Genomic DNA, 24,482 nt, shown 5'->3' on the forward strand with positions numbered 1-24,482 from the left:
CCGGGATTGGGGGGCTGTTTGAGGGAAGCTCTTGTGTCAGGGCTGTAACCCCTGGGGCCTCCTCTCCGTTTCAGGAGCTGTGTTCTCCAGGCCGACTCTGAGTCCCTCCGGCAGGCCTGGATCCGAGCCATCGAATCCAGCATCGTCACAGCGTACAGGGAGACCCCAGGCCCCGGACACCAGCCCACAGGTGAGTGGGTAAGGCTGCCCTCAGTACTGACCCTCCGACAGTGCGGCGCTCCCTCAGCACTGACCCTCCGACAGTGCGGCTCTCCCTCAGTACTGACCCTCCGACCGTGCGGCGCTCCCTCAGTACTGACCCTCCGACAGTGCGGCGCTCCCTCAGCACTGACCCTCCGACCGTGCGGCGCTCCCTCAGTACTGACCCTCTGACAGTGCGGCGCTCCCTCAGCGCTGACCCTCCGACAGTGCGGCTCTCCCTCAGCGCTGACCCTCCGACCGTGCGGCTCTCCCTCAGCACTGACCCTCCGACCGTGCGGCTCTCCCTCAGCACTGACCCTCCGACAGTGCGGCTCTCCCTCAGTACCGACCCTCCGACAGTGCGGCTCTCCCTCAGTACCGACCCTCCGACAGTGCGGCGCTCCCTCAGCACTGACCCTCCGACAGTGCGGCTCTCCCTCAGCACTGACCCTCCGACAGTGCAGCTCTCCCTCAGAACTGACCCTCCGACAGTGCGGCGCTCCCTCAACACTGACCCTCCGACAGTGCGGCTCTCCCTCGGCACTGACCCTCCGACAGTGCGGCTCTCCCTCAGCACTGAGCTATGATTTCCATGCCAAGACACGTTGTGTTTGTTGTTGTCCAACCGGCAGGTTTCAGAGGTCAGCGCCCCCTCCTCCGAGGGCCGGGAGTGTCACAGGGAAGAGCCAAATGTCCTCCAGCAGGTTGTGTGTTTGCCAGGCAATGAGATATGCTGTGACTGTGGGCGAGGTGATCCCCGATGGGCTAGCATTAATCTGGGCATCACCTTATGCATCGAATGCTCGGGTATTCACAGGTGAGTCGCCAAGGGTTAAACTCTGTAACTGGGAGGGGGTGGGTGAGAGGGTTAATCCCCACCCCCTCCAATAGGGGAAGGGGCTGCCCGGTGTGTGTGTGTGTAACTGGGAGAAGGTGGGTGAGAGGGTTAATCCCCACCCCCTCCAATAGGGGAAGGGGCTGCCCGGTGTGTGTGTGTGTAACTGGGAGGGGGTGGGTGAGAGGGTTAATCCCCCCCCTCTCCGATAGGGGAAGGGGCTGCCCGGTGTGTGTGTGTGTAACTGGGAGGGGGTGGGTGAGAGGGTTAATCCCCCCCCTCTCCGATAGGGGAAGGGGCTGCCCGGTGTGTGTGTGTGTGTAACTGGGAGGGGGTGGGTGAGAGGGTTAATCCCCCCTCCGATAGGGGAAGGGGCTGCCCGGTGTGTGTGTGTGTGTGTAACTGGGAGGAGGTGGGTGAGAGGGTTAATCCCCCCTCCCTCTCTGATAGGGGAAGGGGCTGCCCGGTGTGTGTGTGTGTAACTGGGAGGAGGTGGGTGAGAGGGTTAATCCCCCCTCCCTCTCCGATAGGGGAAGGGGCTGCCCGGTGTGTGTGTGTGTAACTGGGAGGGGGTGGGTGAGAGGGTTCATCCCCACCCTCCCCATCCAGATTGGCCAGTTTGGTTTTCAGTCTTTTCTTTCCCAGGGGTCTGGGTGTGCACCACTCCAAAGTCCGATCGCTCACTCTGGACACCTGGGAACCGGAACTACTCAAGGTGAGGTCAATGTCACAGCCTGGAACCCTCAGGGAGGTCAGGGCTCAGAGTTCACAGTGTGCGCAGGGAGGGAATGGGTAGGGGTCCAGGTCCATTGGGATTGTGGACAGTGGGAGTGAACGGGAAGGGGTTTGGGTCCATTGGGATTGTGTACAGTGCGAGTGAACGGGAAGGGTTTTGGGATTGTGTACAGTGGGAGTGAACGGGAAGGGGTTTGGGTCCATTGGGATTGTGCACAGTGGGAGTGAACGGGAAGGGGTTTGGGATTGGGATTGTGTACAGTGGGAGTGAACGGGAAGGGCTTTGGGTTCATTGGGATTGTGTACAGTGGGAGTGAATGGGAAGGGGTTTGGGTCCATTGGGATTGTGGATAGTGGGAGTGAACGGGAAGGGGTTTGGGATTGGGATTGTGTACAGTGGGAGTGAACGGGAAGGGGTTTGGGATTGGGATTGTGTACAGTGGGAGTGAACGGGAAGGGGTTTGGGATTGTGTACAGTGGGAGTGAACGGGAAGGGGATTGGGATTGTGTACAGTGGGAGTGAACGGGAAGGGGCTTGGGTCCATTGGGATTGTGTACAGTGGGAGTGAACGGGAAGGGGTTTGGGATTGGGATTGTGTACAGTGGGAGTGAACGGGAAGGGGTTTGGGATTGGGATTGTGTACAGTGGGAGCGAACGGGAAGGGGATTGGGATTGTGTACAGTGGGAGTGAACGGGAAGGGGTTTGGGTCCATTGGGATTGTGTACAGTGGGAGTGAACGGGAAGGGGTTTGGGATTGGGATTGTGTACAGTGGGAGTGAACGGGAAGGGGTTTGGGTCCATTGGGATTGTGGACAGTGGGAGTGAACGGGAAGGGGTTTGGGATTGTGTACAGCGGGAGTGAACGGGAAGGGGATTGGGATTGTGTACAGTGGGAGTGAACGGGAAGGGGTTTGGGATTGGGATTGTGTACAGTGGGAGTGAACGGAAAGGGGTTTGGGTCCACTGGGATTGTGTACAGTGGGAGTGAATGGGAAGGGGATTGGGATTGTGTACAGTGGGAGTGAACGGGAAGGGGTTTGGGATTGGGATTGTGTACAGTGGGAGTGAACGGGAAAGGGATTGGGATTGGGATTGTGTGCAGTGGGAGTGAGCGGGAAGGAGTTTGGGTCCATTGGGATTGAACAATGTTATGCTTCTCTGTAGCTGTTCTCTGCACTGGGCAATGATGCAATTAACCGCATATATGAGGCTGGGAGAGATGAGACTGGAGAGAAGAAGGTCACAGCTGAGAGTTCACGGTAAGATTTAAGGAGAGTGTGGAGGTCGCTTTACTCTGTATCTAACCCCGTGCTGTACCTGTCCTGGGAGGGTTTGATGGGGACGGTGTAGAGGGAGCTTTACTCTGTATCTAACCCCGTGCTGTACCTGTCCTGGGAGTGTTTGATGCGGACGGTGTAGAGGGAGCTTTACTCTGTATCTAACCCCGTGCTGTACCTGTCCTGGGAGTGTTTGATGCGGACGGTGTAGAGGGAGCTTTACTCTGTATCTAATGCCGTGCTGTACCTGTCCTGGGAGTGTTTGATGGGGACAGTGTAGAGGGAGCTTTACTCTGTATCTAACCCCGTGCTGTACCTATCCTGGGAGTGTTTGATGGGGACAGTGTAGAGGGAGATTTACTCTGTATCTCACCCCGTGCTGTACCTGTCCTGGGAGTGTTTGATGGGGACGGTGTAGAGGGAGCTTTACTCTGTATCTAACCCCGTGCTGTACCTGTCCTGGGAGTGTTTGATGGGGACGGTGTAGAGGGAGCTTTACAGATTCATACAATTAATAAATTTCTTATTTGTAGGCACCAGAAAGAGGAGTGGATTAAAGCTAAATATGTGGAGAAGAGATTTCTGAAAAAGCTTCCATCTCCAGGTGAGAGAGAGAGAGAGGGGACTGAGAGACACCAGTCAGTGTACAGATATCTCCCTGAGAGAGAGGGGACTGAGAGACACCAGTCAGTGTACAGATATCTCCCTGAGAGAGAGAGAGGGGACTGAGAGACACCAGTCAGTGTACAGATATCTCCCTGAGAGAGAGGGACTGAGAGACACCAGTCAGTGTACAGATATCTCCCGGAGAGAGAGGGGACTGAGAGACACCAGTCAGTGTACAGATATCTCCCTGAGAGGGAGAGAGGCACTGAGAGACACCAGTCAGTGTACAGATATCTCTCTGAGAGAGAGGAGACTGAGAGACACCAGTCAGTGTACAGATATCTCTCTGAGAGAGAGGAGACTGAGAGACACCAGTCAGTGTACAGATATCTCCCTGAGAGAGAGGGGACTGAGAGACACCAGTCAGTGTACAGATATCTCCCTGAGAGAGAGAGAGGGGACTGAGAGACACCAGTCAGTGTACAGATATCTCCCTGAGAGAGAGGGGACTGAGAGACACCAGTCAGTGTACAGATATCTCCCTGAGAGAGAGGGGACTGAGAGACACCAGTCAGTGTACAGATATCTCCCTGAGAGAGAGAGAGGGACTGAGAGACACCAGTCAGTGTACAGATATCTCCCTGAGAGAGAGGGACTGAGAGACACCAGTCAGTGTACAGATATCTCCCTGAGAGAGAGGGGACTGAGAGACACCAGTCAGTGTACAGATATCTCCCTGAGAGAGAGAGAGGGACTGAGAGACACCAGTCAGTGTACAGATATCTCCCTGAGAGAGAGAGAGGGACTGAGAGACACCAGTCAGTGCACAGATATCTCCCTGAGAGAGAGGGGACTGAGAGACACCAGTCAGTGTACAGATATCTCCCTGAGAGAGAGAGAGGGACTGAGAGACACAAGTCAGTGTACAGATATCTCCCTGAGAGAGAGAGAGGGACTGAGAGATACCAGTCAGTGTACAGATATCTCCCGGAGAGAGAGGGGACTGAGAGACACCAGTCAGTGTACAGATATCTCCCTGAGAGACAGGGGACTGAGAGACACCAGTCAGTGTACAGATATCTCCCTGAGAGAGAGGGGAATGAGAGACACCAGTCAGTGCACAGATATCTCCCTGAGAGTGAGGGGACTGAGAGACACCAGTCAGTGTACAGATATCTCCCTGAGAGAGAGAGAGGGACTGAGAGACACCAATCAGTGTACAGATATCTCCCTGAGAGAGAGAGAGGGACTGAGAGACACCAGTCAGTGTACAGATATCTCCCTGAGAGAGGGGGGCCTGAGAGACACCAGTCAGTGTACAGATATCTCCCTGAGAGAGAGAGAGGGGACTGAGAGACACCAGTCAGTGTACAGATATCTCCCTGAGAGAGAGGGACTGAGAGACACCAGTCAGTGTACAGATATCTCGCTGAGATAGAGGGGACTGAGAGACACCAGTCAGTGTACAGATATCTCCCTGAGAGAGAGAGATGGACTGAGAGCCACCAGTCAGTGTACAGATATCTCCCGGAGAGAGAGGGGACTGAGAGACACCAGTCAGTGTACAGATATCTCCCTGAGAGAGAGAGAGGGGACTGAGAGACACCAGTCAGTGTACAGATATCTCCCTGTGAGAGAGAGAGGGGACTGAGAGACACCAGTCAGTGTACAGATATCTCCCTGAGAGAGAGGGACTGAGAGACACCAGTCAGTGTACAGATATCTCCCTGAGAGAGAGGGGACTGAGAGACACCAGTCAGTGTACAGATATCTCCCTGAGAGAGAGAGAGGGACTGAGAGACACCAGTCAGTGTACAGATATCTCCCTGAGAGAGAGAGGGACTGAGAGACACCAGTAAGTGCACAGATATCTCCCTGAGAGAGAGCGGACTGAGAGACACCAGTCAGTGTACAGATATCTCCCTGAGAGAGAGAGAGGGACTGGGAGGCACCAGTCAGTGTACAGATATCTCCCTGAGAGAGAGGGGACTGAGAGACACCAGTCAGTGTACAGATATCTCCCTGAGAGAGAGGGGACTGAGAGACACCAGTCAGTGTACAGATATCTCCCTGAGAGAGGGAGAGGGGACTGAGAGACACCAGTCAGTGTACAGATATCTCCCTGTGAGAGAGGGGACTGAGAGACACCAGTCAGTGTACAGATATCTCCCTGAGAGAGAGAGAGGGGACTGAGAGACACCAGTCAGTGTACAGATATCTCCCTGAGAGAGTGAGAGGGGACTGAGAGACACCAGTCAGTGTACAGATATCTCCCGGAGTGAGAGGGGACTGAGAGACACCAGTCAGTGTACAGATATCTCCCTGAGAGAGAGAGAGGGACTGAGAGACACCAGTCAGTGTACAGATATCTCCCTGAGAGAGAGAGAGAGGGGACTGAGAGACACCAGTCAGTGTACAGATATCTCCCTGAGAGAGAGGGGACTGAGAGACACCAGTCAGTGTACAGATATCTCCCTGAGAGAGAGGGGACTGAGAGACACCAGTCAGTGTACAGATATCTCCCTGAGAGAGAGGGACTGAGAGACACCAGTCAGTGTACAGATATCTCCCTGAGAGAGAGGGGACTGAGAGACACCAGTCAGTGTACAGATATCTCCCTGAGAGAGAGAGAGGGACTGAGAGACACCAGTCAGTGTACAGATATCTCCCTGAGAGAGAGAGAGGGACTGAGAGACACCAGTCAGTGCACAGATATCTCCCTGAGAGAGAGGGGACTGAGAGACACCAGTCAGTGTACAGATATCTCCCTGAGAGAGAGGGGACTGAGAGACACCAGTCAGTGTACAGATATCTCCCTGAGAGAGAGGGACTGAGAGACACCAGTCAGTGTACAGATATCTCCCTGAGAGAGAGAGAGGGACTGAGAGACACAAGTCAGTGTACAGATATCTCCCTGAGAGAGAGAGAGGGACTGAGAGATACCAGTCAGTGTACAGATATCTCCCTGAGAGAGAGGGGACTGAGAGACACCAGTCAGTGTACAGATATCTCCCGGAGAGAGAGGGGACTGGGAGACACCAGTCAGTGTACAGATATCTCCCTGAGAGACAGGGGACTGAGAGACACCAGTCAGTGTACAGATATCTCCCTGAGAGAGAGGGGAATGAGAGACACCAGTCAGTGCACAGATATCTCCCTGAGAGTGAGGGGACTGAGAGACACCAGTCAGTGTACAGATATCTCCCTGAGAGAGAGAGAGGGACTGAGAGACACCAATCAGTGTACAGATATCTCCCTGAGAGAGAGAGAGGGACTGAGAGACACCAGTCAGTGTACAGATATCTCCCTGAGAGAGGGGGGCCTGAGAGACACCAGTCAGTGTACAGATATCTCCCTGAGAGAGAGAGAGGGGACTGAGAGACACCAGTCAGTGTACAGATATCTCCCTGAGAGAGAGGGACTGAGAGACACCAGTCAGTGTACAGATATCTCGCCGAGATAGAGGGGACTGAGAGACACCAGTCAGTGTACAGATATCTCCCTGAGAGAGAGAGATGGACTGAGAGCCACCAGTCAGTGTACAGATATCTCCCGGAGAGAGAGGGGACTGAGAGACACCAGTCAGTGTACAGATATCTCCCTGAGAGAGAGAGAGGGGACTGAGAGACACCAATCAGTGTACAGATATCTCCCTGTGAGAGAGAGAGGGGGCTGAGAGACACCAGTCAGTGTACAGATATCTCCCTGAGAGAGAGGGACTGAGAGACACCAGTCAGTGTACAGATATCTCCCTGAGAGAGAGGGGACTGAGAGACACCAGTCAGTCTACAGATATATCCCTGAGAGAGAGAGAGGGACTGAGAGACACCAGTCAGTGTACAGATATCTCCCTGAGAGAGAGAGAGGGGACTGAGAGACACCAGTCAGTGTACAGATATCTCCCTGTGAGAGAGAGAGGGGGCTGAGAGACACCAGTCAGTGTACAGATATCTCCCTGAGAGAGAGGGACTGAGAGACACCAGTCAGTGTACAGATATCTCCCTGAGAGAGAGGGGACTGAGAGACACCAGTCAGTCTACAGATATATCCCTGAGAGAGAGAGAGAGAGGGGAATGAGAGACACCAGTCAGTGTACAGATATCTCCCTGAGAGAGAGAGGGGACTGAGAGACACCAGTCAGTGTACAGATATCTCCCGGAGAGAGAGGGGACTGAGAGACACCAGTCAGTGTACAGATAACTGCCTGAGAGAGAGAGGGGACTGAGAGACACCAGTCAGTGTACAGATATCTCCCTGAGAGAGAGAGAGGGACTGAGAGACACCAGTCAGTGTACAGATATCTCCCTGAGAGAGAGAGAGGGACTGAGAGACACCAGTTAGTGTACAGATATCTCCCTGAGAGAGAGGGGACTGAGAGACACCAGTCAGTGTACAGATATCTCCCTGAGAGAGAGAGAGGGGACTGAGAGACACCAGTCAGTGTACAGATATCTCCCTGAGAGAGTGGGACTGAGGGACACCAGTCAGTGTACAGATATCTCCCTGAGAGAGAAAGAGGGGACTGAGAGACACCAGTCAGTGTGCAGATATCTCCCTGAGAGAGAGAGAGGGGACTGAGAGACACCAGTGAGTGTACAGATATCTCCCTGAGCGACAGTGGGGACTGAGAGACACCAGTCAGTGTACAGATATCTCCCTGAGAGAGAGGGACTGAGAGACACCAGTCAGTGTACAGATATCTCCCTGAGAGAGAGGGGACTGAAAGACACCAGTCAGTGTACAGATATCTCCCTGAGAGAGAGAGAGGGACTTAGAGACACCAGTCAGTGTACAGATATCTCCCTGAGAGAGAGGGGACTGAGAGACACCAGTCAGTGTTCAGATATCTCCCGGAGAGAGAGGGGACTGAGAGACACCAGTCAGTGTACAGATATCTCCCTGAGAGAGAGAGAGAGGGGACTGAGAGTCACCTGTCAGTGTACAGATATCTCCCTGAGAGAGAGGGGACTGAGAGACACCAGTCAGTGTACAGATATCTCCCTGATAGAGAAAGAGGGACTGAGAGACACCAGTCAGTGTACAGATATCTCCCTGAGAGAGAGGGAGGGACTGAGAGACACCAGTTAGTGTACAGATATCTCCCTGAGAGAGAGGGGACTGAGAGACACCAGTCAGTGTACAGATATCTCCCTGAGTGAGAGAGAGGGGACTGAGAGACACCAGTCAGTGTACAGATATCTCCCTGAGAGAGAGGGACTGAGAGACACCAGTCAGTGTACAGATATCTTCCTGAGATAGAGGGGACTGAGAGACACCAGTCAGTGTACAGATATCTCCCTGAGAGAGAGAGAGGGACTGAGAGACACCAGTCAGTGTACAGATATCTCCCGGAGAGAGAGGGGACTTAGAGACACCAGTCAGTGTACAGATATCTCCCTGAGATAGAGGGGACTGAGAGACACCAGTCAGTGTACAGATATCTCCCTGAGAGAGAGAGAGGGGACTGAGAGACACCAGTCAGTGTACAGATATCTCCCTGAGAGAGAGGGGACTGAGAGACACCAGTCAGTGTACAGATATCTCCCTGAGAGAGAGAGAGAGTGGACTGAGAGACACCAGTCAGTGTACAGATATCTCCCTGAGAGAGAGAGGACTGAGAGACACCAGTCAGTGTACAGATATCTCCCTGAGAGAGAGGGGACTGAGAGACACCAGTCAGTGTACAGATATCTCCCTGAGAGAGAGAGAGGGACTGAGAGACACCAGTCAGTGTACAGATATCTCCCTGAGAGAGAGGGGACTGAGAGACACCAGTCAGTGTACAGATATCTCCCTGAGAGAGACAGAGGGACTGAGAGACACCGGTCAGTGTACAGATATCTCCCTGAGAGAGAGAGAGAGAGGGACTGAGAGTCACCAGTAAGTGCACAGATATCTCCCTGACAGAGAGGGGACTGAGAGACACCAGTCAGTGTACAGATATCTCCCTGAGAGAGAGAGAGGGACTGAGAGACACCAGTCAGTGTACAGATATCTCCCTGAGAGAGAGGGGACTGAGAGGCACCAGTAAGTGCACAGATATCTCCCTGAGAGAGAGGGGACTGAGAGACACCAGTCAGTGTACAGATATCTCCCTGAGAGAGAGAGAGGGACTGAGAGACACCAGTCAGTGTACAGATATCTCCCTGAGAGAGAGAGAGGGACTGAGAGACACCAGTCAGTGTACAGATATCTCCCTGAGAGAGAGGGGACTGAGTGACACCAGTCAGTGTACAGATATCTCCCTGAGAGAGAGCGGGGACTGAGAGACACCAGTCAGTGTACAGATATCTCCCTGAGAGAGAGGGGACTGAGAGACACCAGTCAGTGCACAGATGTCTCCCTGAGAGAGAGAGGGGACTTAGGGACACCTGTCAGTGTACAGATATCTCCCTGAGAGAGAGGGGACTGAGAGACACCAGTCAGTGTACAGATATCTCCCTGAGAGAGAGGGGACTGAGAGACACCATTCAGTGTACAGATATCTCCCTGAGAGAGAGGGTACTGAGAGACACCAGTCAGTGTACAGATATTTCGCTGAGAGAGAGAGAGAGGGGAATGAGAGACACCAGTCAGTGTACAGATATCTCTTAGAGAGAGAGAGAGGGGACTGAGATACACCAGTCAGTGTACAGATATCTCCCTGAGAGAGAGGCACTGAGAGACACCAGTCAGTGTACAGATATCTCCCTGAGAGAGAGGGACTGAGAGATACCAGTCAGTGTACAGATATCTCCCTGAGAGAGAGAGGGGACTGAGAGACACCAGTCAGTGTACAGATATCTCCCTGAGAGAGAGAGAGAGGGACTGAGAGACACCAGTCAGTGTACAGATATATCCCTGAGAGAGAGAGAGGGACTGAGAGACACCAGTCAGTGTACAGATATCTCCCTCAGAGAGAGAGAGGGACTGAGAGACACCAGTTAGTGTACAGATATCTCCCTGAGAGAGAGGGGACTGAGAGACACCAGTCAGTGTACAGATATCTCCCTGAGAGAGAGGGGACTGAGAGACACCAGTCAGTGTACAGATATCTCCCTGAGAGAGAGGGGACTGAGAGACACCAGTCAGTGTACAGATGTCTCCCTGAGAGAGAGCGGACTGAGAGACACCAGTCAGTGTACAGATATCTCCCTGAGAGAGAGAGAGGGACTGAGAGACACCAGTCAGTGTACAGATATCTCCCTGAGAGAGAGGGGACTGAGAGACACCAGTCAGTGTACAGATATCTCCCTGAGAGAGAGGGGACTGAGAGACACCAGTCAGTGTACAGATATCTCCCTGAGAGAGAGGGGACTGAGAGACACCAGTCAGTGTACAGATAACTCCCTGAGAGAGAGAGGGGACTTAGAGACACCTGTCAGTGTACAGATATCTCCCTGAGAGAGAGGGGACTGAGAGACACCAGTCAGTCTACAGATATCTCCCTGAGAGAGAGAGAGAGGGGAATGAGAGACACCAGTCAGTGTACAGATATCTCCCTGAGAGAGAGAGGGGACTGAGAGACACCAGTCAGTGTACAGATATCTCCCGGAGAGAGAGGGGACTGAGAGACACCAGTCAGTGTACAGATAACTGCCTGAGAGAGAGAGGGGACTTAGAGACACCAGTTAGTGTACAGATATCTCCCTGAGAGAGAGGGGACTGAGAGACACCAGTCAGTGTACAGATATCTCCCTGAGAGAGAGAGAGGGGACTGAGAGACACCAGTCAGTGTACAGATATCTCCCTGAGAGAGAGGGACTGAGGAACACCAGTCAGTGTACAGATATCTCCCTGAGAGAGAAAGAGGGGACTGAGAGACACCAGTCAGTGTACAGATATCTCCCTGAGAGAGAGAGAGGGGACTGTGAGACACCAGTGAGTGTACAGATATCTCCCTGAGCGACAGAGGGGACTGAGAGACACCAGTCAGTGTACAGATATCTCCCTGAGCGAGAGGGACTGAGAGACACCAGTCAGTGTACAGATATCTCCCTGAGAGAGAGGGGACTGAAAGACACCAGTCAGTGTACAGATATCTCCCTGAGAGAGAGAGAGGGACTTAGAGACACCAGTCAGTGTACAGATATCTCCCTGAGAGAGAGGGGACTGAGAGACACCAGTCAGTGTACAGATATCTCCCGGACAGAGAGGGGACTGAGAGACACCAGTCAGTGTACAGATATCTCCCTGAGAGAGAGAGAGAGGGGACTGAGAGTCACCTGTCAGTGTACAGATATCTCCCTGAGAGAGAGGGGACTGAGAGACACCAGTCAGTGTACAGATATCCCTCTGAGAGAGAGTGGACTGAAAGACACCAGTCAGTGTACAGATATCTCCCTGAGAGAGAGGGACTGAGAGACACCAGTCAGTGTACAGAGATCTCCCTGAGAGAGAGGGGACTGAGAGACACCAGTCAGTGTACAGATATCCCTCTGAGAGAGAGTGGACTGAAAGACACCAGTCAGTGTACAGATATCTCCCTGAGAGAGAGGGACTGAGAGACACCAGTCAGTGTACCGATATCTCCCTGAGAGGGAGGGTACTGAGAGACACCAGTCAGTGTACAGATATCTCCCTGAGAGAGAGAGAGGGACTGAGAGACACCAGTCAGTGTACAGACATCTCCCTGAGAGAGAGAGGGACTGAGAGACACCAGTCTGTGTACTGATATCTCCCTGAGAGAGAGGGGACTGAGAGACACCAGTCTGTGTACAGATATCTCTCTGAGAGAGAGGGGACTGAGAGACACCAGTCAGTGTACAGATATCTCCCTGAGAGAGAGAGGGACTGAGAGACACCAGTCAGTGTACAGATATCTCCCTGAGAGAGAGGGGACTGAGAGACACCAGTCAGTGTACAGATATGTCCCTGAGAGAGTGAGATGGACTGAGAGACACCAGTCAGTGTACAGATAACTCTCTGAGAGAGAGGGGACTGAGAGACACCAGTCAGTGTACAGATATATCCCTGAGAGAGAGAGAGGGACTGAGAGACACCAGTCACTGTACAGATATCTCCCTGAGAGAGAGAGAGGGACTGAGAGACACCAGTCAGTGACAGATATCTCCCTGAGAGAGAGAGAGGGACTGAGAGACACCAGTCAGTGTACAGATATCTCCCTGAGAGAGAGAGGGGACTGAGAGACACCAGTCAGTGTACAGATATCTCCCTGAGAGAGAGAGAGGGACTGAGAGACACCAGTCAGTGTACAGATATCTCCCTGATAGAGAAAGAGGGACTGAGAGACACCAGTCAGTGTACAGATATCTCCCTGAGAGAGAGAGAGGGACTGAGAGACACCAGTTAGTGTACAGATATCTCCCTGAGAGAGAGGGGACTGAGAGACACCAGTCAGTGTACAGATAACTGCCTGAGAGAGAGAGGGGACTTAGAGACACCAGTTAGTGTACAGATATCTCCCTGAGAGAGAGGGGACTGAGAGACACCAGTCAGTGTACAGATATCTCCCTGAGAGAGAGAGAGGGGACTGAGAGACACCAGTCAGTGTACAGATATCTCCCTGAGAGAGAGGGACTGAGGGACACCAGTCAGTGTACAGATATCTCCCTGAGAGAGAAAGAGGGGACTGAGAGACACCAGTCAGTGTACAGATATCTCCCTGAGAGAGAGAGAGGGGACTGAGAGACACCAGTGAGTGTACAGATATCTCCCTGAGCGACAGAGGGGACTGAGAGACTCCAGTCAGTGTACAGATATCTCCCTGAGAGAGAGGGACTGAGAGACACCAGTCAGTGTACAGATATCTCCCTGAGAGAGAGGGGACTGAAAGACACCAGTCAGTGTACAGATATCTCCCTGAGAGAGAGAGAGGGACTTAGAGACACCAGTCAGTGTACAGATATCTCCCTGAGAGAGAGGGGACTGAGAGACACCAGTCAGTGTACAGATATCTCCCGGAGAGAGAGGGGACTGAGAGACACCAGTCAGTGTACAGATATCTCCCTGAGAGAGAGAGAGAGGGGACTGAGAGTCACCTGTCAGTGTACAGATATCTCCCTGAGAGAGAGGGGACTGAGAGACACCAGTCAGTGTACAGATATCCCTCTGAGAGAGAGTGGACTGAAAGACACCAGTCAGTGTACAGATATCTCCCTGAGAGAGAGGGACTGAGAGACACCAGTCAGTGTACAGATATCTCCCTGAGAGAGAGAGAGGGACTGAGAGACACCAGTCAGTGTACAGATATCTCCCTGAGAGAGAGAGAGGGACTGAGAGACACCAGTCAGTGTACAGATATCTCCCTGAGAGAGAGAGAGGGACTGAGAGACACCAGTAAGTGCACAGATATCTCCCTGACAGAGAGGGGACTGAGAGACACCAGTCAGTGTACAGATATCTCCCTGAGAGAGAGAGAGGGACTGAGAGACACCAGTCAGTGTACAGATATCTCCCTGAGAGAGAGGGGACTGAGAGACACCAGTCAGTGTACAGATATCTCCCTGTGAGAGAGAGAGGGACTGAGAGACACCAGTCAGTGTACAGATATCTCGCTGAGTGAGAGAGAGGGACTGAGAGGCACCAGTAAGTGCACAGATATCTCCCTGAGAGAGAGGGGACTGAGAGACACCAGTCAGTGTACAGATATCTCCCTGAGAGAGAGAGAGGGACTGAGAGACACCAGTCAGTGTACAGATATCTCCCTGAGAGAGAGAGGGACTGAGAGACACCAGTCAGTGCACAGATGTCTCCCTGAGAGAGAGAGGGGACTTAGAGACACCATTCAGTGTACAGGTATCTCCCTGAGAGAGAGGGTACTGAGAGACACCAGTCAGTGTACAGATATTTCGCTGAGAGAGAGAGAGAGGGGAATGAGAGACACCAGTCAGTGTACAGATATCTCTTTGAGAGAGAGAGAGGGGACTGAGATACACCAGTCAGTGTACAGATATCTCCCTGAGAGAGAGAGAGGGACTGAGAGACACCAGTCAGTGTACAGATATATCCCTGAGAGAGAGAGAGGGACTGAGAGACACCAGTTAGTGTACAGATATCTCCCTGAGAGAGAGGGGACTGAGAGACACCAGTCAGTGTACAGATATCTCCCTGAGAGAGAGAGAGGGGACTGAGAGACACCAATCAGTGTACAGATATCTCCCTGAGAGACAGGGGACTGAGAGTCACCAGTCAGTGTACAGATATCTCCCGGAGAGAGAGGGGACTGAGAGACACCAGTCAGTGTACAGATATCTCTCTGAGAGAGAGGGGGGACTGAGAGACACCAGTCAGTGTACAGATATCTCCCGGAGAGAGAGGGGACTGAGAGACACCAGTCAGTGTACAGATATCTCCCTGAGAGACAGGGGACTGAGAGACACCAGTCAGTGTACAGATATCTCCCTGAGAGAGAGGGGAATGAGAGACACCAGTCAGTGTACAGATATCTCCCTGAGAGAGAGGGGACTGAGAGACACCAGTCAGTGTACAGATATCTCCCTGAGAGAGAGAGAGGGACTGAGAGACACCAATCAGTGTACAGATATCTCCCTGAGAGAGAGAGAGGGACTGAGAGACACCAGTCAGTGTACAGATATCTCCCTGAGAGAGGGGGGCCTGAGAGACACCAGTCAGTGTACAGATATCTCCCTGAGAGAGAGAGAGGGGACTGAGAGACACCAGTCAGTGTACAGATATCTCCCTGAGAGAGAGGGACTGAGAGACACCAGTCAGTGTGCAGATATCTCGCTGAGATAGAGGGGACTGAGAGACACCAGTTAGTGTACAGATATCTCCTGGAGAGAGAGGGAACTGAGAGACACCAGTCAGTGTACAGATATCTCCCTGAGAGACAGGGGACTGAGAGACACCAGTCAGTGTACAGATATCTCCCTGAGAGAGAGAGAGGGACTGAGAGACACCAATCAGTGTACAGATATCTCCCTGAGAGAGAGAGAGGGACTGAGAGACACCAGTCAGTGTACAAATATCTCCCTGAGAGAGAGGGGACTGAGAGACACCAGTCAGTGTACAGATATCTCTCTGAGAGAGAGGGGGGACTGAGAGACACCAGTCAGTGTACAGATATCTCCCTGAGAGAGAGGGACTGAGGGACACCAGTCAGTGTACAGATATGTCCCTGAGAGAGAGGGGACTGAGAGACACCAGTCAGTGTACAGATATCTCCCGGAGAGAGAGGGGACTGAGAGTCACCAGTCAGTGTACAGATATCTCCCTGAGAGACAGGGGACTGAGAGACACCAGTCAGTGTACAGATATCTCCCTGAGAGAGAGGGGAATGAGAGACACCAGTCAGTGTACAGATATCTCCCTGAGAGAGAGGGGACTGAGAGACACCAGTCAGTGTACAGATATCTCCCTGAGAGAGAGAGAGGGACTGAGAGACACCAATCAGTGTACAGATATCTCCCTGAGAGAGAGAGAGAGGGGACTGAGAGACACCAGTCAGTGTACAGATATCTCCCTGAGAGAGAGGGACTGAGAGACACCAGTCAGTGTACAGATATCTCGCTGAGATAGAGGGGACTGAGAGACACCAGTCAGTGTACAGATATCTCCCTGAGAGAGAGAGGAGACTGAGAGACACCAGTCAGTGTACAGATATCCCCATGAGAGAGAGGGGACTGAGAGACACCAGTCAGTGTACAGATATCTCCCTGAGAGAGAGGGGACTGAAAGACACCAGTCAGTGTACAGATATGCCTCTGAGAGAGAGTGGACTGAATAACACCAGTCTGTGTACAGATATCTCCCTGAGAGAGAGGGGACTGAGAGACACCAGTCAGTGTGCAGATATCTCCCTGAGAGGGAGGGTACTGAGAGACACCAGTCAGTGTACAGATATCTCCCTGAGAGAGAGAGAGGGACTGAGAGACACCAGTCAGTGTACAGATATCTCCCTGAGAGAGAGGGGACTGAGAGACACCAGTCAGTGTACAGATATCTCCCTGAGAGAGTGAGAGGGAATGAGAGACACCAGTCAGTGTACGGATACCTCCCTGAGAGAGAGGGGACTGAGAGACACCAGTCAGTGTACAGATATCTCCCTGAGAGAGAGAGAGGGACTGAGAGACACCAGTCAGTGTACAGATATCTCCCTGAGAGAGAGAGAGGGACTGAGAGACACCGGTCAGTGTACAGATATCTCCCTGAGAGAGAGAGAGGGACTGAGAGACACCAGTCAGTGTACAGATATCTCCCTGAGAGAGAGAGGGGACTGAGAGACACCAGTCAGTGTACAGATATCTCCCTGAGAGAGAGAGAGGGACTGAGAGACACCAGTCAGTGTACAGATATCTCCCTGAGAGAGAGAGAGGGACTGAGAGACACCAGTCAGTGTTCAGATATCTCCCTGAGAGAGAGAGAGGGACTGAGAGACACCAGTTAGTGTACAGATATCTCCCTGAGAGAGAGGGGACTGAGAGACACTAGTCAGTGTACAGATATCTCCATGAGAGAGAGAGAGGGGACTGAGAGACACCAGTCAGTGTACAGATATCTCCCTGAGTGAGAGGGACTGAGGGACACCAGTCAGTGTACAGATATCTCCCTGAGATCGAGGGGACTGAGAGACACCAGTCAGTGTACAGATATCTCCCTGAGAGAGAGAGAGGGACTGAGAGACACCAGTCAGTGTACAGATATCTCCCTGAGAGACAGGGGACTGAGAGACACCAGTCAGTGTACAGATATCTCCCTGAGAGAGAGGGGAATGAGAGACACCAGTCAGTGTACAGATATCTCCCTGAGAGAGAGGGGATTGAGAGACACCAGTCAGTGTACAGATATCTCCCTGAGAGAGGGAGAGGGGACTGAGAGACACCAGTCAGTGTACAGATATCTCCCTGTGAGAGAGGGGACTGAGAGACACCAGTCAGTGTACAGATATCTCCCTGAGAGTGAGAGGGGACTGAGAGACACCAGTCAGTGTACAGATATCTCCCTGAGAGAGAGAGAGGGAACTGAGAGACACCAGTCAGTGTACAGATATCTCCCTGAGAGAGTGAGAGGTGACTGAGAGACACCAGTCAGTGTACAGATATCTCCCGGAGTGAGAGGGGACTGAGAGACACCAGTCAGTGTACAGATATCTCCCTGAGAGAGAGAGAGGGACTGAGAGACACCAGTCAGTGTACAGATATCTCCCTGAGAGAGAGAGAGGGGCCTGAGAGACACCAGTCAGTGTACAGATATCTCCCTGAGAGAGAGGGGACTGAGAGACACCAGTCAGTGTACAGATATCTCCCTGAGAGAGAGAGAGGGGACTGAGAGACACCAGTCAGTGTACAGATATCTCCCTGAGAGAGAGGGACTGAGAGACACCAGTCAGTGTACAGATATCTCCCTGAGAGAGAGGGGACTGAGAGACACCAGTCAGTGTACAGATATCTCCCTGAGAGAGAGAGGGACTGAGAGACACCAGTGTACAGATATCTCCCTGAGAGAGAGGGGACTGAGTGACACCAGTCAGTGTACAGATATCTCCCTGAGAGAGAGGGGAGTGAGAGACACCAGTCAGTGTACAGATATCTCCCTGAGAGAGAGAGAGGGACTGTGAGACACCAGTCAGTGTACAGATATCTCCGTGAGAGACAGAGATGGACTGAGAGACACCAGTCAGTGTACAGATATCTCCCTGAGAGAGAGGGGACTGAGAGACACCAGTCAGTGTACAGATATCTCCTGGAGAGAGAGGGAACTGAGAGACACCAGTCAGTGTACAGATATCTCCCTGAGAGAGAGGGGAGTGAGAGACACCAGTCAGTGTACAGATATCTCCCTGAGAGAGAGAGAGGGACTGAGAGACACCAGTCAGTGTACAGATATCTCCGTGAGAGACAGAGATGGACTGAGAGACACCAGTCAGTGTACAGATATCTCCCTGAGAGAGAGGGGACTGAGAGACACCAGTCAGTGTACAGATATCTCCTGGAGAGAGAGGGAACTGAGAGACACCAGTCAGTGTACAGATATCTCCCTGAGAGACAGGGGACTGAGAGACACCAGTCAGTGTACAGATATCTCCCTGAGAGAGAGAGAGGGACTGAGAGACACCAATCAGTGTACAGATATCTCCCTGAGAGAGAGAGAGGGACTGAGAGACACCAGTCAGTGTACAAATATCTCCCTGAGAGAGAGGGGACTGAGAGACACCAGTCAGTGTACAGATATCTCTCTGAGAGAGAGGGGGGACTGAGAGACACCAGTCAGTGTACAGATATCTCCCTGAGAGAGAGGGACTGAGGGACACCAGTCAGTGTACAGATATGTCCCTGAGAGAGAGGGGACTGAGAGACACCAGTCAGTGTACAGATATCTCCCGGAGAGAGAGGGGACTGAGAGTCACCAGTCAGTGTACAGATATCTCCCTGAGAGACAGGGGACTGAGAGACACCAGTCAGTGTACAGATATCTCCCTGAGAGAGAGGGGAATGAGAGACACCAGTCAGTGTACAGATATCTCCCTGAGAGAGAGGGGACTGAGAGACACCAGTCAGTGTACAGATATCTCCCTGAGAGAGAGAGAGGGACTGAGAGACACCAATCAGTGTACAGATATCTCCCTGAGAGAGAGAGAGGGGACTGAGAGACACCAGTCAGTGTACAGATATCTCCCTGAGAGAGAGGGACTGAGAGACACCAGTCAGTGTACAGATATCTCGCTGAGATAGAGGGGACTGAGAGACACCAGTCAGTGTACAGATATCTCCCTGAGAGAGAGAGATGGACTGAGAGCCACCAGTCAGTGTACAGATATCTCCCGGAGAGAGAGGGGACTGAGAGACACCAGTCAGTGTACAGATATCTCCCTGAGAGAGAGAGAGGGGACTGAGAGACACCAGTCAGTGTACAGATATCTCCCTGATAGAGAGGGACTGAGAGACACCAGTCAGTGTACAGATATCTCCCTGAGAGAGAGGGGACTGAGAGACACCAGTCAGTGTACAGATATCTCCCTGAGAGAGAGAGAGGGACTGAGAGACACCAGTCAGTGTACAGATATCTCCCTGAGAGAGAGCAGACTTAGAGACACCAGTCAGTGTACAGATATCTCCCTGAGAGAGAGAGAGAGGGGACTGAGAGACACCAGTCAGTGTACAGATATCTCCCTGAGAGAGAGAGAGGGACTGAGAGACACCAGTCAGTGTACAGATATCTCCCTGAGAGAGAGAGAGGGACTGAGAGACACCAGTCAGTGTTCAGATATCTCCCTGAGAGAGAGGGGACTGAGAGACACCAGTCAGTGTACAGATATCTCCCTGAGAGAGAGGGGACTGAGAGACACCAGTCAGTGTACAGATATCTCCCTGAGAGAGAGGGGACTGAGAGACACCAGTCAGTGTACAGATATCTCCCTGAGAGAGAGGGGACTGAGAGACACCAGTCAGTGTACAGATATCTCCCTGAGAGAGAGAGAGAGGGGAATGAGAGACACCAGTCTGTGTACAGATATCTCCCTGAGAGAGAGAGGGGACTGAGAGACACCAGTCAGTGTACAGATATCTCCCTGAGAGAGAGGGGACTGAGAGACACCAGTCAGTGTACAGATAACTGCCTGAGAGAAAGAGGGGACTTAGAGACACCTGTCAGTGTACAGATATCTCCCTGAGAGAGAGAGGGGACTGAGAGACACCAGTCAGTGTACAGATATCTCCCTGAGAGAGAGAGGAGACTGAGAGACACCAGTCAGTGTACAGATATCCCCATGAGAGTGAGGGGACTGAGAGACACCAGTCAGTGTACAGATATCTCCCTGAGAGAGAGGGGACTGAAAGGCACCAGTCAGTGTACAGATATGCCTCTGAGAGAGAGTGGACTGAATAACACCAGTCTGTGTACAGATATCTCCCTGAGAGAGAGGGGACTGAGAGACACCAGTCAGTGTACAGATATCTCCCTGAGAGAGAGAGAGGGACTGAGAGACACCAGTCAGTGTACAGATATCTCCCTGAGAGAGAGGGGACTGAGAGACACCAGTCAGTGTACAGATATCTCCCTGAGAGAGTGAGAGGGACTGAGAGACACCAGTCAGTGTACGGATACCTCCCTGAGAGAGAGGGGACTGAGAGACACCAGTCAGTGTACAGATATCTCCCTGAGAGAGAGAGAGGGACTGAGAGACACCAGTCAGTGTACAGATATCTCCCTGAGAGAGAGAGAGGGACTGAGAGACACCGGTCAGTGTACAGATATCTCCCTGAGAGAGAGAGAGGGACTGAGAGACACCAGTCAGTGTACAGATATCTCCCTGAGAGAGAGAGGGGACTGAGAGACACCAGTCAGTGTACAGATATCTCCCTGAGAGAGAGAGAGGGACTGAGAGACACCAGTCAGTGTACAGATATCTCCCTGAGAGAGAGAGAGGGACTGAGAGACACCAGTCAGTGTTCAGATATCTCCCTGAGAGAGAGAGAGGGACTGAGAGACACCAGTTAGTGTACAGATATCTCCCTGAGAGAGAGGGGACTGAGAGACACTAGTCAGTGTACAGATATCTCCATGAGAGAGAGAGAGGGGACTGAGAGACACCAGTCAGTGTACAGATATCTCCCTGAGTGAGAGGGACTGAGGGACACCAGTCAGTGTACAGATATCTCCCTGAGATAGAGGGGACTGAGAGACACCAGTCAGTGTACAGATATCTCCCTGAGAGAGAGAGAGGGACTGAGAGACACCAGTCAGTGTACAGATATCTCCCGGAGAGAGAGGGGACTGAGAGACACCAGTCAGTGTACAGATATCTCCCTGAGAGACAGGGGACTGAGAGACACCAGTCAGTGTACAGATATCTCCCTGAGAGAGAGGGGAATGAGAGACACCAGTCAGTGTACAGATATCTCCCTGAGAGAGAGGGGACTGAGAGACACCAGTCAGTGTACAGATATCTCCCTGAGAGAGAGAGAGGGACTGAGAGACACCAATCAGTGTACAGATATCTCCCTGAGAGAGAGAGAGGGACTGAGAGACACCAGTCAGTGTACAGATATCTCCCTGAGAGAGGGGGGCCTGAGAGACACCAGTCAGTGTACAGATATCTCCCTGAGAGAGAGAGAGGGGACTGAGAGACACCAGTCAGTGTACAGATATCTCCCTGAGAGAGAGGGACTGAGAGACACCAGTCAGTGTACAGATATCTCGCTGAGATAGAGGGGACTGAGAGACACCAGTCAGTGTACAGATATCTCCCTGAGAGAGAGAGATGGACTGAGAGCCACCAGTCAGTGTACAGATATCTCCCGGAGAGAGAGGGGACTGAGAGACACCAGTCAGTGTACAGATATCTCCCTGAGAGAGAGAGAGGGACTGAGAGACACCAGTCAGTGTACAGATATCTCCCTGAGAGAGAGAGAGGGACTGAGAGACACCAGTCAGTGTTCAGATATCTCCCTGAGAGAGAGAGAGGGACTGAGAGACACCAGTTAGTGTACAGATATCTCCCTGAGAGAGAGGGGACTGAGAGACACTAGTCAGTGTACAGATATCTCCATGAGAGAGAGAGAGGGGACTGAGAGACACCAGTCAGTGTACAGATATCTCCCTGAGTGAGAGGGACTGAGGGACACCAGTCAGTGTACAGATATCTCCCTGAGATAGAGGGGACTGAGAGACACCAGTCAGTGTACAGATATCTCCCTGAGAGAGAGAGAGGGACTGAGAGACACCAGTCAGTGTACAGATATCTCCCGGAGAGAGAGGGGACTGAGAGACACCAGTCAGTGTACAGATATCTCCCTGAGAGACAGGGGACTGAGAGACACCAGTCAGTGTACAGATATCTCCCTGAGAGAGAGGGGAATGAGAGACACCAGTCAGTGTACAGATATCTCCCTGAGAGAGAGGGGACTGAGAGACACCAGTCAGTGTACAGATATCTCCCTGAGAGAGAGAGAGGGACTGAGAGACACCAATCAGTGTACAGATATCTCCCTGAGAGAGAGAGAGGGACTGAGAGACACCAGTCAGTGTACAGATATCTCCCTGAGAGAGGGGGGCCTGAGAGACACCAGTCAGTGTACAGATATCTCCCTGAGAGAGAGAGAGGGGACTGAGAGACACCAGTCAGTGTACAGATATCTCCCTGAGAGAGAGGGACTGAGAGACACCAGTCAGTGTACAGATATCTCGCTGAGATAGAGGGGACTGAGAGACACCAGTCAGTGTACAGATATCTCCCTGAGAGAGAGAGATGGACTGAGAGCCACCAGTCAGTGTACAGATATCTCCCGGAGAGAGAGGGGACTGAGAGACACCAGTCAGTGTACAGATATCTCCCTGAGAGAGAGAGAGGGGACTGAGAGACACCAGTCAGTGTACAGATATCTCCCTGATAGAGAGGGACTGAGAGACACCAGTCAGTGTACAGATATCTCCCTGAGAGAGAGGGGACTGAGAGACACCAGTCAGTGTACAGATATCTCCCTGAGAGAGAGAGAGGGACTGAGAGACACCAGTCAGTGTACAGATATCTCCCTGAGAGAGAGCGGACTGAGAGACACCAGTCAGTGTACAGATATCTCCCTGAGAGAGAGAGAGGGGACTGAGAGACACCAGTCAGTGTACAGATATCTCCCTGAGAGAGAGAGAGGGACTGAGAGACACCAGTCAGTGTACAGATATCTCCCTGAGAGAGAGAGAGGGACTGAGAGACACCAGTCAGTGTACAGATATCTCCCTGAGAGAGAGGGGACTGAGAGACACCAGTCAGTGTACAGATATCTCCCTGAGAGAGTGAGAGGGACTGAGAGTCACCAGTCAGTGTACGGATACCTCCCTGAGAGAGAGGGGACTGAGAGACACCAGTCAGTGTACAGATATCTCCCTGAGAGAGAGAGAGGGACTGAGAGACACCAGTCAGTGTACAGATATCTACCTGAGAGAGCGAGAGGGACTGAGACACACCGGTCAGTGTACAGATATCTCCCTGAGAGAGAGAGAGGGACTGAGAGACACCAGTCAGTGTACAGATATCTCCCTGAGAGAGAGAGGGGACTGAGAGACACCAGTCAGTGTACAGATATCTCCCTGAGAGAGAGAGAGGGACTGAGAGACACCAGTCAGTGTACAGATATCTCCCTGAGAGAGAGAGAGGGACTGAGAGACACCAGTCAGTGTTCAGATATCTCCCTGAGAGAGAGAGAGGGACTGAGAGACACCAGTTAGTGTACAGATATCTCCCTGAGAGAGAGGGGACTGAGAGACACTAGTCAGTGTACAGATATCTCCATGAGAGAGAGAGAGGGGACTGAGAGACACCAGTCAGTGTACAGATATCTCCCTGAGTGAGAGGGACTGAGGGACACCAGTCAGTGTACAGATATCTCCCTGAGATAGAGTGGACTGAGAGACACCAGTCAGTTTACAGATATCTCCCTGAGACAGAGAGAGGGACTGAGAGACACCAGTCAGTGTACAGATATCTCCCGGAGAGTGAGGGGACTGAGAGACACCAGTCAGTGTACGGATATCTCCCTGAGATAGAGGGGACTGAGAGACACCAGTCAGTGTACAGATATCTCCCTGAGAGAGAGAGAGGGGACTGAGAGACACCAGTCAGTGTACAGATATCTCCCTGAGAGGGAGAGAGGGACTGAGAGACACCAGTCAGTGTACAGATATCTCCCTGAGAGAGAGGGGATGGAGAGACACCTGTCAGTGTACAGATATCTCCCTGAGAGAGGGAGAGGGGACTGAGAGACACCAGTCAGTGTACAGATATCTCCCTGTGAGAGAGGGGACTGAGAGACACCAGTCAGTGTACAGATATCTCCCTCAGAGAGAGAGGGGACTGAGAGACACCAGTCAGTGTACAGATATCTCCCTGAGAGAGAGAGAGGGAACTGAGAGACACCAGTCAGTGTACAGATA

At 52.3% G+C, this 24,482-nt stretch overlaps 2 long non-coding RNA genes across 2 annotated transcripts in view; both read right to left on the reverse strand.

Annotated features, from left to right (window-relative positions):
• Window positions 1–5,984: 5,984 nt before the first annotated feature.
• LOC144674564 (uncharacterized) overlaps window positions 5,985–24,482 on the reverse strand; it is an 88,600-nt gene continuing 70,102 nt past the window's right edge. Inside the window, exons 2-3 of the long non-coding RNA XR_013574578.1 lie at window positions 7,528–7,578; window positions 5,985–6,050 (exon numbers count right to left, since the gene is read on the reverse strand). This is a non-coding gene — a long non-coding RNA (uncharacterized LOC144674564). The remainder of the gene's footprint in view (window positions 6,051–7,527; window positions 7,579–24,482) is intronic.
• LOC144674565 (uncharacterized) overlaps window positions 12,340–24,482 on the reverse strand; it is a 60,033-nt gene continuing 47,890 nt past the window's right edge. Inside the window, exon 3 of the long non-coding RNA XR_013574580.1 lies at window positions 12,340–12,476. This is a non-coding gene — a long non-coding RNA (uncharacterized LOC144674565). The remainder of the gene's footprint in view (window positions 12,477–24,482) is intronic.

The sequence above is a fragment of the Cetorhinus maximus genome, unplaced genomic scaffold, assembly GCF_964194155.1.
Source record: "Cetorhinus maximus unplaced genomic scaffold, sCetMax3.hap1.1 HAP1_SCAFFOLD_700, whole genome shotgun sequence".
Lineage (NCBI taxonomy): Eukaryota > Metazoa > Chordata > Chondrichthyes > Lamniformes > Cetorhinidae > Cetorhinus > Cetorhinus maximus.